This window comes from Hordeum vulgare, chromosome 7H, assembly GCF_904849725.1.
Source record: "Hordeum vulgare subsp. vulgare chromosome 7H, MorexV3_pseudomolecules_assembly, whole genome shotgun sequence".
In the NCBI taxonomy this organism is placed as follows: Eukaryota; Viridiplantae; Streptophyta; class Magnoliopsida; order Poales; family Poaceae; genus Hordeum; species Hordeum vulgare.
The window spans coordinates 431,525,553-431,540,511 of record NC_058524.1 but is presented as its reverse complement, the minus strand read 5'-3'; positions in this window follow the sequence as shown (position 1 = coordinate 431,540,511).

Below are 14,959 nucleotides of genomic sequence, written 5' to 3'. Positions count from 1 at the left end.
CGTTAGTATCCGCATACCTATTTCAATCTCGTTTACCGGCAAGTCTCTTTACTCGTTCCGTAATACAAGATCCCACAACTTACACTAAGTCACATTGCTTGCAAGGCTTGTGTGTGATGTTGTATTACCGAGTGGGCCCCGAGATACCTCTCCGTCACACGGAGTGACAAATCCCAGTCTCGATCCATACTAACTCAATGAACACCTTCGGAGATACCTGTAGAGCATCTTTGTAGTCACCCAGTTACGTTGCGACGTTTGATACACACAAAGCATTCCTCCGGTGTCAGTGAGTTATATGATCTCATGGTCATAGGAACAAATACCTAACACGCAGAAAACAGTAGCAACAAAATGACACAATCAACATGCTATGTCTATTAGTTTGGGTCTAGTCCATCACATGATTCTCCTAATGATGTGATCCCGTTATCAAGTAACAACACTTGCCTATGGCCAGGAAACCTTGACCATCTTTGATGAACGAGCTAGTCAACTAGAGGCTTACTAGGGACAGTGTTTTGTCTATGTATCCACACAAGTATTGTGTTTCCAATCAATACAATTATAGCATGGATAATAAACGATTATCATGAACAAAGAAATATAATAATAACTAATTATTATTGCCTCTAGGGCATATTTCCAACAGTCTCCCACTTGCACTAGAGTCAATAATCTAGTTCACATCACCATGTGATTTCAACGAATCCAACACCCATATAGTTCTGGGGTCTGATCACGTCTTGCTCGTGAGAGAGGTTTGAGTCAACGGTTCTGAAACTTTCAGATCCGTGCGTTCTTTACAAATCTTTATGTCATCTTATAGATGCTGCTACTACATGCTATTCGGAAATGCTCCAAATATCTACTCTACTATACGAATCCGTTTCACTACTCATAGTTATTCGGATTAGTGTCAAAGCTTGCATCGACGTAACCCTTTACGACGAACTCTTTAACCACCTCCGTAATCGAGAAAAATTCCTTAGTCTATTTAGTTACTAAGGATAAATTTTGACCGCTGCTAGTGATTCAATCATGGATCACTCTCTTTACCTCTCAACAGACTTTGAGTCAAGGCACAAATCAGGTGCGGTACCCAGTATGGCATACTTCAGATTCTATGTCCAAGGCATAGAAGACGACCTTCGTCTATTCTCTTTATTCTGCCGGGGTCGGGTGTTGAGTCTTACTCAAATTCACACCTTACAACGCAACCAATAACTCCTTCTTTGATGATCTATTTTGAACTCCTTCAAAAACTTGTCAAGGCATGCATGTTGTTGAAACTTCTATCAAGCGCTTTCGATCTATCTCCATAGATCTTTGATACTCAACGTTCAAGTAGCGCAATCCAGGTATTCCTTTGAAAACTCCTTTCAAACAACCTTGTATGCTTTACAGAAATTCTACGTTACTTCTGATCCACAATATGTCAACCACATATACTTATCAGAAATTCTATAGTGCTCCCACTCACTTCTTTGGAAATACAAGTTTCTCATAGACCTTGTACAAACCCAAAATTTTTGATCATCTCATCAAAGTGTATATTCCAACTCCGAGATGCTTGCACCAGTCCATTGAAGGATCGCTGGAGCTTGCATACTTATTAGTATCTTTAGGATCGACAAAACCTTCTGGTTGTATCACATACAATGTTTGCTCAAGGAAACCGTCGAGGAAACAATGTTTTGACATCCTATGTGCAATATTTCAAAAATAATGCATCAACTACTAACATAATTCTAACAGACTTTTAGCATCGCTACGAGTGAGAAAGTCTCATCATAGTCAACTGTTTGATCTTGTCGGAAACATCTTTGCGACAAGTCGAGCTTTTCTTAATTGTGACTTATCACCATCGTCATCTGTCTTCCTTTTAAAGATCCATCTTTACTCAATAGTCCTACGACCATCAAGTAGTTCTTCCAAAGTCCACACTTTGTTTTCATACATGGATTCTCTCTCGGATTTCATGGCTTCGAGCCATTTGTTGGAATCCGGGCCCACCATTGCTTTCTCCATAACTCGTAGGTTCACTGTTGCTCAACAACATGACCTCCCAGACAGGGTTACCGTACCACTCTGCAGTAGTACGCGACCTTGTCAACCTACGAGACTTGTAGTAACTTGATCCGATGCTCGATGATCACCATCACCAGCTTTCACTTCAATTGGTGTAGGCGCCACAGGAACAACTTCCTGCGCCCTGCTACACACTAGTTGAAGTGATGGTTCAATAACCTCATCAAGTTCTACCACCCTCCCACTCAATTCTTTCGAGAGAAATCTTTCCTCGAGAAAGGATCCGTTTCTAGAAACAAACACTTTGCTTTCGGATCTGAGATAGGAGATGTACCCAACTGTTTTGGATATCCTATGAAGATGCATTTATCCGCTTTGGGTTCGAGCTTATCAGACTGAAACTTTTTCACATAAGTGTCGAAGCCCCAAACTTTCAAGAAACGACAGTTTAGATTTCTCTAAACCTCAGTCTATACTGTGTCATCTCAACGGAAATACACGGTGCCCTATTTTAAAGTGAATGCGGTTGTCTCTAATGCATAACGCATAAACGATAGTGGTAATTCGATAAGAGACATCATAGCATGCACCATACCAAATAGTGCGTGGCTATGACGTTCAGACACATCATCACACTATGATGTTCCAGGTGGCATGAACTGCGAAACAATTTCCACATTGTCTTAACTGCGTACCAAAACTCGTAACTCAGATATTGATTTCTATGATCATATCGTAGACAGTTTATCCTCTTGTTACGACGAACTTCACTCCGAAACGGAATTGAACTTTTCAATATTTCAGACTTGTGATTCATTAAGTAAATACTCTTGTATCTACTCAAATCGTCATTGAAGTAAGAACGTAATGATATCCACCGCGTGCCTCAGCACCCATTGGACTGCATACATCAAAATGTATCACTTCCAAATTGTTACTATCTTGTTTCATCTCAATGAAAACAAGGCCTTGCTCATGTGGTATGATTTGTATGTCACTAGTGATTCAAAATCAAGTGAGTATAAAGATCCATCAGCATGGAGCCTCTTCATGCAATTTATACCAACATGACTCAAGCGGCAGTGCCACAAGTAAGTGGTACTATCATCACTACCTCGTATCTTTTGGCACCAATATCATGAACATGTGTAACACTACGATCGAGATTCAATAAACCATTGAAGGTGATTATTCAAGCAAATAGAGTAACCATTATTCTCTTTAAATGAATAATCGTATTGCAATAAACACGATCCAATCATGTTCATGCTTAACGCAAGCACCAAATAACAATTATTTAGGTTTAACACCAATCCCGATGGTAGAGGGAGTGTGCGATGTTTGATCATATCAACCTTGGAAACACTTCCAACACGTATCATCACCTCGCCTTTAGCTAGTCTCCGTTTATGCCGTAGCTTTCATTTCGTGTTACTAATCACTTAGCAACCGAACCGGTATCCAATACCCTCGTGCTACTAGGAGTACTAGTAAAGTACACATCAACATCATGTATATCAAATATACTTCTTTCGACTTTTGCCAGCCTTCTTATCTACCAAGTATCTAGAGTTGCTCCGCCTCAGTGACCGTTCCCCTCATAACAGAAGCACTTAGTCCCGAGCTTGGGTTTAATCTGGGGTCTCTTCATTAGTGCAGCAACTGCTTTGCCATTTCACGAAGTATCCCTTCTAGCCCTTGCCTTTCTCGAAACTTAGTGGTTTTACTAACCATCAACTATTGATGCTCCTTCTTGATTTCTACTTTCACAGTGTCAAACATCGCGAATCGCTCAAGGATCATTGTATCTATCCTTGATATGTTATAGTTCATCACGAAGCTCTCACAGCTTGGTGGCAGTGACTTTGGAGAACCATCACTATCTTATCTGGAAGATCAACACCCACTTGATTCAAGCAATTGTCGTACTCAGATAATCTGAGCACACGCTCAACGATTGAGCTTTCTCCTTTACTTCGTGGACAAAGAATCTTGTGGGAGGTCTCATACCTCTTAACAAGGGCACAAGCATGAAATCACAATTTCATCTCTTTAGAACATCTCTTATGTTCCGTGACGTTTCAAAACGTCTTCGGCGCCTTGCTTCTAAGCCATTAAGTATTTTGTACTGAACTATCGTGTAGTCATCAGAAACGTGTATGTCGGATGTTCACAACATCTACAAACGACGCTCGAGGTGCAGCACACCAAGTGGTGCATTAAGGACATAAGCCTTCTGCGCAGCAACGAGGACAATCCTCGGTTTTACAGACTCAGTTTGCAAAGTTTGCTACTATCAACTTTCAACTAAATTTTCTCTAGGAATATATAAAAATAGTAGAGCTATAGTGCAAGCTACATCGTAATTCGCAAAGACCATTAGACTATGTTCATGACAATTAGTTCAATTAATCATATTACTTAAGAACTCCCACTCAAAAAGTACATCTCTCTAGTCATTTGAGTGGTACATGATCCAAATCCACTACCTCAAGTCCGATCATCACGTGAGTCGAGAATAGTTTCAGTGGTAGGCATCTCTATACTAATCATATCAACTATACGATTCATGCTCGACCTTTCGGTCTCATGTGTTCCGAGGACATGTCTGCACATGCTAGGCTCGTCAAGCTTAACCCGAGTGTTCCGCGTGTGCAACTGTTTTGCACCCGTTGTATGTGAAAGTTGAGTCTATCACACCCGATCATCACGTGGTGTCTCGAAACGAAGAACTGTCGCAACGGTGAACAGTCGGGGAGAACACAATTTAGTTTTGAAATTTTAGTGATAGATCACCTCATAATGCTACCTCGTTCTAAGCAAGATAAGGTGCATAAAGGATTAACATCACATGCAATTCATAAGTGACATGATATGGCCATCATCATGTGCTTCTTGATCTCCATCACCAAAGCACCGACACGATCTCCTTGTCACCGGCGTCACACCATGATCTCCATCATAATGGTCCCCATCAACGTGTCGCCATCGGGGTTGTCGTGCTACTCATGCTATTACTACTAAAGCTACGTCCTAGCAATATAGTAAACGCATCTGCAAGCACAAACGTTAGTTTAAAGACAACCCTATGGCTCCTGCCGGTTGCCGTACCATCGACGCGCAAGTCGATATTAACTATTACAACATGATCATCTCATACATCCAATATATCACATCACATCGTTGGCCATATCACATCACAAGCATACCCTGCAAAAACAAGTTAGACGTCCTCTAATTGTTGTTGCATGTTTTACGTGGTGACCATGGGTATCTAGTAGGATCGCGCAAACACCACAACGGAGATATATGAATTGCTATTTAACCTCATCCAAGGACCTCCTCGGTCAATTCCGATTCAACTAAAGTTGGAGAAACCGACACCCGCCAGTCATCTTTGAGCAATGGAGTTACTCGTAGCAATGAAACCAGTCTCTCGTAAGCGTACGAGTAATGTCGGTCCGAGCCGCTTCGATCCAACAATACCGCGGAATCAAGAAAATACTAAGGAGGGCAGCAAAACGCACATCACCGCCCACAAAAACTTTTGTGTTCTACTCGAGAAGACATCTACGCATGAACCTAGCTCATGATGCCACTGTTGGGGAACGTCGCATGGGAAACAAAAATTTTCCTACGCGCTCGAAGACCTATCATGGTGATGTCCATCTACGAGAGGGGATTTCTGATCTACGTACCCTTGTAGATCACACAGTAGAAGCGTTAGTGAACGCGGTTGATGTAGTGGAACGTCCTCACGTCCCTCGATCCACCCCGCGAACCATCCCACGAACCGTCCCGCGATCCGTCCCATGATCCGCTCCGATCTAGTGCCGAACGGACGACACCTCCGCATTCAGCACACCTACAGCTCGACGATGATCTTGGCCTTCTTGATCCAGCAAGAGAGACGGAGAGGTAGATGATTTCTCCGGCAGCGTGACGACGCTCCGGAGGTTGGTGGTGATCTAATCTCAGCAGGGCTCCGCCCGAGCTCCGCAGAAATGCAATCTAGAGGAAAAACCGTGGAGGTATGTGGTCGGGCTGCCGTGGCAAAAGTTGTCTCAAATCAGCCCTAAAACTCCAGTATATATAGGAGGGAGGGAGGGGAGGAGGCAGCCTCAAAACCTCAAGGTTTGGCCGAAATTGGAGGTGGAGGAGTCCTACTCCAATCCTACTTGGAGTAGGATTCCACCTTCCCACTTGGAAACTCTTTCCACCTTGTGTTTTTTCTTTCTCAAACCTTATGGGCCTTAATAGGAACTTATTCCAGCCCACCAGGGGCTGGTTTATCTCTTTCCATAGCCCATGAGACCCCTTGGGGCGTGACACCCCTCCCGATGGTCCCCGGCACCCCTCCCGGCACTCCCGGTACACTACCGATGAGCCCGAAACTTTTCCGGTGAACAAAATAGGACTTCCTATATATCAATCTTTACCTCCGGACCATTCCGGAGCTCCTCGTGACGTCCTGGATCTCATCTGGGACTCCGAACAACTTTCAGTTACCAACACCTACAACTCAACTATACCGAAACGTCACCGAACCGTAAGTGTGCAGACCCTGCGGGTTCGAGAACTATGTAGACATGACCCGAGACACTCCTCGGTCAATATCCAATAGCGGGACCTGGATTCCCATATTGGATCCTACATATTCTGAAGATCTTTATCGGTTGGACCTCAGTGCCAAGGATTCATATAATCCTGTATGTATTCCCTTTGTCCTTCGGTATGTTACTTGACCGAGATTCGATCGTCAGTATCCACATACCTATTTCAATCTTGTTTACCGGCAAGTCTCTTTACTCGTTCCGTAATACAAGATCCCGCAACTTACACTAAGTCACATTGCTTGCAATGCTTGTGTGTGATGTTGTATTACCGAGTGGGCCCCGAGATACCTCTCCGTCACACGGAGTGACAAATCCCAGTCTCGATCCATACTAACTCAATGAACACCTTCGGAGATACCTGTAGAGCATCTTTATAGTCACCCAGTTACGTTGCAACGTTTGATACACATAAAGCATTCCTCCGGTGTCAGTGAGTTATATGATCTCATGGTCATAGGAACAAATACCTGACACGCAGAAAACAGTAGCAACAAAATGACACGATCAACATGCTACGTCTATTAGTTTGGGTCTAGTCCATCACATGATTCTCCTAATGATGTGATCCCGTTATCAAGTAACAACACTTGCCTATGGCCAGGAAACCTTGACCATCTTTGATCAATGAGCTAGTCAACTAGAGGCTTACTAGGGACAGTGTTTTGTCTATGTATCCACACACGTATTGTGTTTCCAATCAATACAATTATAGCATGGATAATAAACGATTATCATGAACAAACAAATATAATAATAACTAATTATTATTGCCTGTAGGGCATATTTCCAACAGTCTCGCATTTGCCTTGGTGAATATTTGTGTTGATGTTTGTTTCCGGTTTGCTCCGTCTCGATAGAGTTCCGCAAGCGTGTCGGTATGTGAGGACCCGTTCGACTACGTCGACTCTATTGCTTCTTGGAGTCATTCTTCTTCTCAGCGGGATCTCAGGCAAGATGACCATTTCCCAAGATACCATTACTATCATTGCCATGCTAGTTTTACCGCTTCTATCGTTTATGTCTCCTTGCCTACCACATGTTATATATGAGCCTCTCAACAATGCCATGAAACCTTCAACATGTTCGACCTAGCAAACCACTGAATGGCTATGTTACTGCTTGCTTAACCCTGTTGCTAGCGTTGCTAGTTGCAGGTGTAGTTGCTTCCATGTGATAACATGGGTTCCTTGTCTTATCACCATATTTAATGCTATTTAATTTAATGGACCTATATACTTGGTAAAAGGTGGAAGGCTCGGCCTTTCTAGCCTCGTGTTTTGTTCCACCTTTGCCCCCCTTAGTTTTCGGCTACCGGTGTTATGTTCCATAAATGAGTGCTCCTAACACGATCGGGGTTGTTATGGGGACCCCCTTGATAATTCGTTTTAGATTAAAGCTGGTCTAGCAAGGCCCAACTTTGGTACTACATTTGCCTAATAACTAATGAACTCCATAGGGAGTAATTAACCCGAGGATAATTTAATCAATCCCCGGGCCAGTGCTCCTCATGAGTGTTGGTCCAAATTGGCAGACTACGGGGCCACCGCGGGGCAACCCGAGGTTTGGTATCTCCTAGTGTGACCCATCCGTCGTGTCCTGAGAACGAGGTACGCGACTCCTATCGGGATTGTCGACACGTCGGGCGGTCTTGCTGGATTAGTTTTACCTTTGACGGAATATCTTGTGCATCGGGATTCCGGTGATGCTTTGGGTAATCTGAGAGTTGAGGTTTTCCACTAGGGAATCCGACGAGATCGTGAGCTTCGTGATTGAGGGTTTCTATGCGGCTTGTGGTAATTTGTGATGGACTAGTTGGAGCACCCCTGCAGGGTTAAATCTTTTCGGAAAGCCGTGCCCGCGGTTATGTGGCGACGTGTAAACTTTGTTTAACACTGGTTCTAGATAACTTGAAGTTAACTTAATTAAAATATGCCAACTGTGTGCGTAATCGTGACTGTCTCTTTCGTGAGTTCCTTCTCCAATCGAGGACACGGTGGGGTTATGTCTGACGTAGGTAGGTGTTCTGGATCATTCATTTGATCATCAGTAGTTCACGTCCGTTATGCGTAGATCTTCCCCCTCTTATTTCTTGTACTCGTAAGTTAGCCACCTCATACATATGCTTAGCCACTGCTGCAACCTCACCACTTAATCTTACCTGACCCATTAAGCTTTGCTAGTCTTGATACCTTTGGAAATGAGATTGCTGAGTCCCATGTGGCTCACAGATTACTACAACACCAGTTGCAGGTACAGGTAAAGGTTACTTGACGCGAGCACGTTGATTGTTCATTTGGAGTTGATTCTTGTTCTTCTTCTTCATCGATCTAGGATGGGTTCCAGGCCGGCAGCCTGGGATAGCAAGGATGGACGTCATTCTTCTTTTCTCGTTAGTTTTCGTCCGTAGTCGGACCCTGCTCTTACTCTTGATGGTTATGTAATGTACTGATGTGACTCTGATGTAGCTTGTGGTGAGTGTAAGCCAATTCTATTATATATCTCTTCTTTTCAGTACATGTACTTGTAACGATATCCATTCTTGCGACACGACGAGATGCGCTTCTATCCCTGACGAGTCCCTCGTGCCAAATTGAGGATAGGGTCGCATCTTGGGCATGACAGATGTATCCGTCAAGGTGGGCTTAGAGGAATCGCCCTCGAGGGTCCCACACTTGAGGGGTTGCATGACAGAGGCATCGTCAGGAATGGTGAAAGAGGAATCACCCTCGATAACCATGACCAACTAGCTCTACTACTGAGATATCATCCGGAGTACTTAGCGAGGTGTCACCCGTAGTACCCGATAGTATCCCTGTAGCATCGTACAACTAAGGGGGGTGTATGTGTTGTGCCGGGTCTGGGTCGTCGATCAGGGATCGAGATTTGAAAACAAGCGGAGCAACTGGACTATGAGGTCAGAGGGGATGACTGATCCACCTATACTAAGCAGATTTAAAGTACAGTACTGAAAGTAGCAGTTCATAAAAAACATACTATGCATAAGATATAGGAGCTAACTACAACAGTAGCAAAATACTAATGCAAGCAGTAGGAAGAAAGACATAGGCGATATAGGAAATGATCAAGGGGGTTTGCTTGCCTTGTTGCTCTGCGGCAAAGGACTGATCGGCAGGGTCATAGATGTACCCGGCAGCACTGTCAGTCTCGAGGTCTATCGGTAAGAAGAGGGGGAAGAAACAATAAATAATAGCAACGGTGCAACACAAAACATGACATGGCAACATGCATGCTAGACATGAGCTAACGTAACAACATCCATCATAGACGGGTCGGAAGAATATGTGACGATATTTTCCGGGTCTCGGGATACTACCGGACAGATGGAAAACGATGGAAAAGTTCCATGTTTGCTATGCTAGGGACGCGTGACAGACGAATGGACCGTGTATCCGGGTTCGTCTCGTTCTGTTGATCAACTTTCATGTTGAAAATATTTTAATCTGACTTACGGATTATTTTATAATAATTTTTAAAGTTTTAAACAATAATTAGGAATTAAAAACAGATTTAATTAATTTAATTAAAAGCAATTATGACATCAGCATGATGTCACGCTGACATCAACAGTTGACTGGTCAACTCACCAGTGGGTCCCCAACGTCATAGACACAAGTTTTTAATTAAGATTAAATAGTAATTAATCAGATTAATTTAGTGGGGGACCCACGTGTCATACTCTAATTATCCTAGTTACCCAATTAATTAATTAAATAATATATCTATTTATTTATTTAATAAAAACATAATTTTTATTTTTATATTTTAATTTTTACTTTTCTCACAAGAGGGTGTGGGGCCTCCCTGTCATAGACAGCGGGGTGAGTTGGCCCCACTCGTAAGTGTCTTAGGCCACATACACATTTTTCTACTTACACGTATTCTCCATATACCTACATACATAAATGCATACATCGTGCATCTCATACATACAAAATACGTACGACATTTATACATACATACATACGCAATATATCATTTATTTTTATTTCTTTCTTTCTCATCTCACAACTCCAACCTGTGTGTTAACAGAGACTCTCAACATCACAAAGAGAGGGACACATCTCCAACATCACCTACACGAACCTAACGGCGTCGGATCGGAGCACCGTTTGCAGGAACGGAACCGGGACGGCGCGAGGAAGGAGATGGTGGGAGGAGCCCGAGGAGGGGGCTCACCGACGTTGACGAGAGGGCCCGATGAAGCCGGAGTTCTCGGGAGGCAGAGGTGACGGCGAGGAGGAGGACGAGGCGGTGACGGTGGTGACGGCGGTGCCGGTGAGGACCTGCCGGCGAGGGGGAGACGGCCGAAGGTCCGCCGAGAGGGGCCTCGGTGAGAAGCGGCCCCCGGGGAGGTGAGGGTCGCCGGAGGGGCTCCGGGGCCGACGAGATGGAGTTCCTGGGAAGGGAGGCCGAGGGGTAGGGAAGGGGCTCGGTCCCCAAGGGTGTGGAGGTCGACCGGTGGGGCTCCTGGGGTTGCCTCGGCCGACGGGGGGAACCAGGAGGGCTCGGTCGACCTGGGGTGGGCAGGGGGGCGACGGGACTAGGTCTCCCGATGGGGCGAGGGAGGTGCAGGGGGTCGGCCTGTGGGGGTCGTGCTGGGTGAGAGAGGCAGGTTCGTGGGGTTCTGTCGGTGGGATGGGGCGAGGTGGGACGGGACGTGGGGATCGAGGGGATAGGTGCGGGAGTACCGAGCGAGAGGGTGGGGTTGGACATGGGGTGTCGGTGGTAGGAGCCTCTCGCGGCGGCGGGAGGGGAGCTGGGGAGGGACTTGGCTCGCTAGGGTTGCCCCCTCCTCGGGCTTTATACCCCACGGAGGGGGTGGGCCGAATTAGGGGGGCCTCGTAGGCCCAATTCGGCGAAGGGGGGGGGGGTTCTTTTCCTTTTAAAAAATACTTTCTTTTTATTATTAATTCTAATTATTTTATTATTCTTTTTATTATTAAATCTTATTTACTTTCTTTTAAAATTTATTATATACACTTTTAATACTTTCTTTTATTTATTTACTTTCATTTACTATATTTTCTGTATTTATTTTATTGAAAGCTCCTCTTTTAAATATATAGGGTTTATCAATAATTCGTAAAGTGCCCGATTTGGTATTATAATCCGCTAGGGAATTTTTGTAACTCCCCGACGTTGCTATCTCAACAACATAAAACCTTTTCTCGTTTGACTTAATCTCAAAGCTTCGAATTTTGATTCGGTTTCAACCAACATGAGAACATGGATATAATCCACGATGACGTGGCATCATTAGCGCGGGATCACTGTCGCTTAATTACAATCATCACGTAGCAAAAGTCGAGGATGTCGCACAGACTCAGCCCGCAAAGTTGCTACTATTATCTTTCAACTAAATTTTCTCTAGGAACATATAAAAAACAGTAGAGCTATAGCGCAAGCTACATCATAATTCGCAAAGACCTTTTGACTATGTTCATGATAATTAGTTCAATTAATCATATTACTTAAGAACTCCCACTCAAAAAATACATCTCTCTATTCATTTGAGTGGTACATGATCCAAATTTACTAACTCAAGTTCGATCATCACGTGAGTTGAGAATAGTTTCAGTGGTAAACATCTCTATGCTAATCATATCAACTATACGATTCATGCTCGACCTTTCGGTCTCATGTGTTCTGAGGCCATGTCTGCACATGCTAGGCTCGTCAAGCTTAACCCGAGTGTTCCGCGCGTGCAACTATTTTGCACCTGTTGTATGTGAACGTTGAGTCTATCACACCCGATCATCACGTGGTGTCTCGAAACGATGAACTGTAGCAACGGTGCACAGTCGGGGAGAACACAATTTCGTATTGAAATTTTAGTGAGAGATCACCTCATAATGCTACCATCGTTCTAAGCAAAATAAGGTGCATAAAAGGATTAACATCACATGCAATTCATAAGTGACATGATATGACCATCATCTCGTGCTTCTTGATCTCCATCACCAAAGCACCGGCATGATCTTCTTGTCATCGGCACCACACCATGATCTCCATCATCGTGCCGCTATCGAGGTTGTCATGCTATGTATGCTATTACTACTAAAGCTACGACCTAGCAATATAGTAAACGCATCTACAAACACAAACATTAGTTTAAAGACAACCCTATGGCTCCTGCCGGTTGCCGTAGCATCGACGTGCAAGTCGATATTAACTATTACAACATGATCATCTCATACATCCAATATATCACATCACGTCATTGGCCATATCATATCACAATCATACCCTGCAAAAACAAGTTAGACGTCCACTAATTTGTTGTTGCATGTTTTACTTGGCTGCTATGGGTATCTAGTATGATCGCATCTTACTTACGCAAAAACCACAACGAAGATGTGCAAATTGCTATTTAGCCTCTCCAAGGACCGCCTCGGTCAAAACCAATTCAACTAAAGTTGAAGAAACAGGCACCCGCCAGTCATCTTTATGCAGCAAGGTTGCATGTCAATCGATGAAACCAGTCTCTCGTAAGTGTACGAGTTATGTCGGTCCCGGCCGCTTCAATCCAACAATATTGCCGAATCGAGAAAAGACTAAGGAGGGCAGCAAATCGAACATCGCCGTCCACAAAACCTTTTGTGTTCTACCCGATATAACATCTAGGCATGAACCTAGCTCATGATGCCACTGTTGGGGAACGTTGCATGGGAAACAAAAAAAATCCTACGCACACGAAGACCTATCATGGTGATGTCCATCTACGAGTGGAGATTACATCTACGTACCCTTGTAGATCGCACAGCGGGAAGCGTTAAGAAACACGGTTGATGTAGTGGAACGTATTCACGTCCCTCGAACCGTCCCACAAACCGTCCCTTCATCCGTCCCACGAACCGTCTCGCGATCCGTCCCACGATCCGTCCCGATCTAGCGCCGAACAGACGACACCTCCGCGTTTAGCACACGTACAGCTCGATGACGATCTTGGCCTTCTTGATCCAGCAAGAGAGACGGAGAAGTAGATGAGTTCTCCGGCAGCGTGACGGCGCACCGGTGTTGGTGATGAACTATTCCTGCAAGGCTCCGCTCGAGCTCCGCAAAAATCTAATCTAGGGGAAGAACTACGAGGTGTAGGTTTGAGTTGCACGTGGCAAAGTTGTGTGTCAAAAGACCTAAACCTCTACTATATATAGGAGGAGGAGAGAGGCAGCCCTAGGCAGCCTTGGTGCACCAAGGAGTCCTCCGTAGGTCGGCCGAAGTGGGAGAGAGGGAGGAGTCCTTCTCCAATCCCACTTGGATTAGGACTCCTTCCTTATTTTCCCACCTCTTTTGGATTTTCCACTTTTTCCTCATGGCATTTCCTTGGATGACTTTGTCAGACCATTATACCTTATTGTACATCCAATAAACCCATGTGGACCCCTTGGGGCATGGTGGGCCCACCCAGTGCCCCCCCCGGAACACATTCGTCACTCCCGGTACACTGCGACAATGCCCGAAAACTTTCCGGAATCCAAACACCAACTTTCTATATATCAATCTTCGTTTCCGGACCATTCAGGAAATCCTCGTGACGTCTGTGATCGCACCTGTGACTCCAAACAACCTTCGGTCACCAACACATATAACTCAACTATACTAAAACACCATCGAACCTTAAGTGTGCAGACCCTGCGGGTTCGAGAACTATGTAGACATGACCCGAGACACTCCTCGGTCAATATCCAATAGCGGGACCTGGATTCCCATATTGGATACTACATATTCAACGAAGATCTTATCGGATGAATATCTATGCCAAGGATTCATATAATCCCATATAACATTCCCTTTGTACTTCGGTATGTTACTTGCCCGAGATTTGATCGTCGGTATCCCTATACCTATTTCAATCTCGTTACCGGCAAGTCTCTTTACTCGTTATGTAATACAAGATCCACGTGACTCACACTTGAGTCACATTGCTTTCAAGGCTTATATGTGATGTTGTATTACCGAGTGGGCCCCGAGATACCTCTCCGTCACACGGAGTGACAAATCCCAGCCTTGATCCATGCTAACTCAGCGGACACCTTCGGAGATACCTGTAGAGCACCTTTATAGTCACCCAGTTACGTTGCGACATTTGATACACACAAGGTATTCCTCCGGTGCCAGTAAGTTACATGATCTCATGGTCATAGGAATGAATACTTGACACGCAGAAAACAATAGCAACAAAATAACACGATCACATGCTACGTTAATAATTTGGGTCTTGTCCATCACATGATTCTCCTAATGATGTGATCCCGTTATCAAGTGACAACACTTGCCTATGGCCAGGAAAC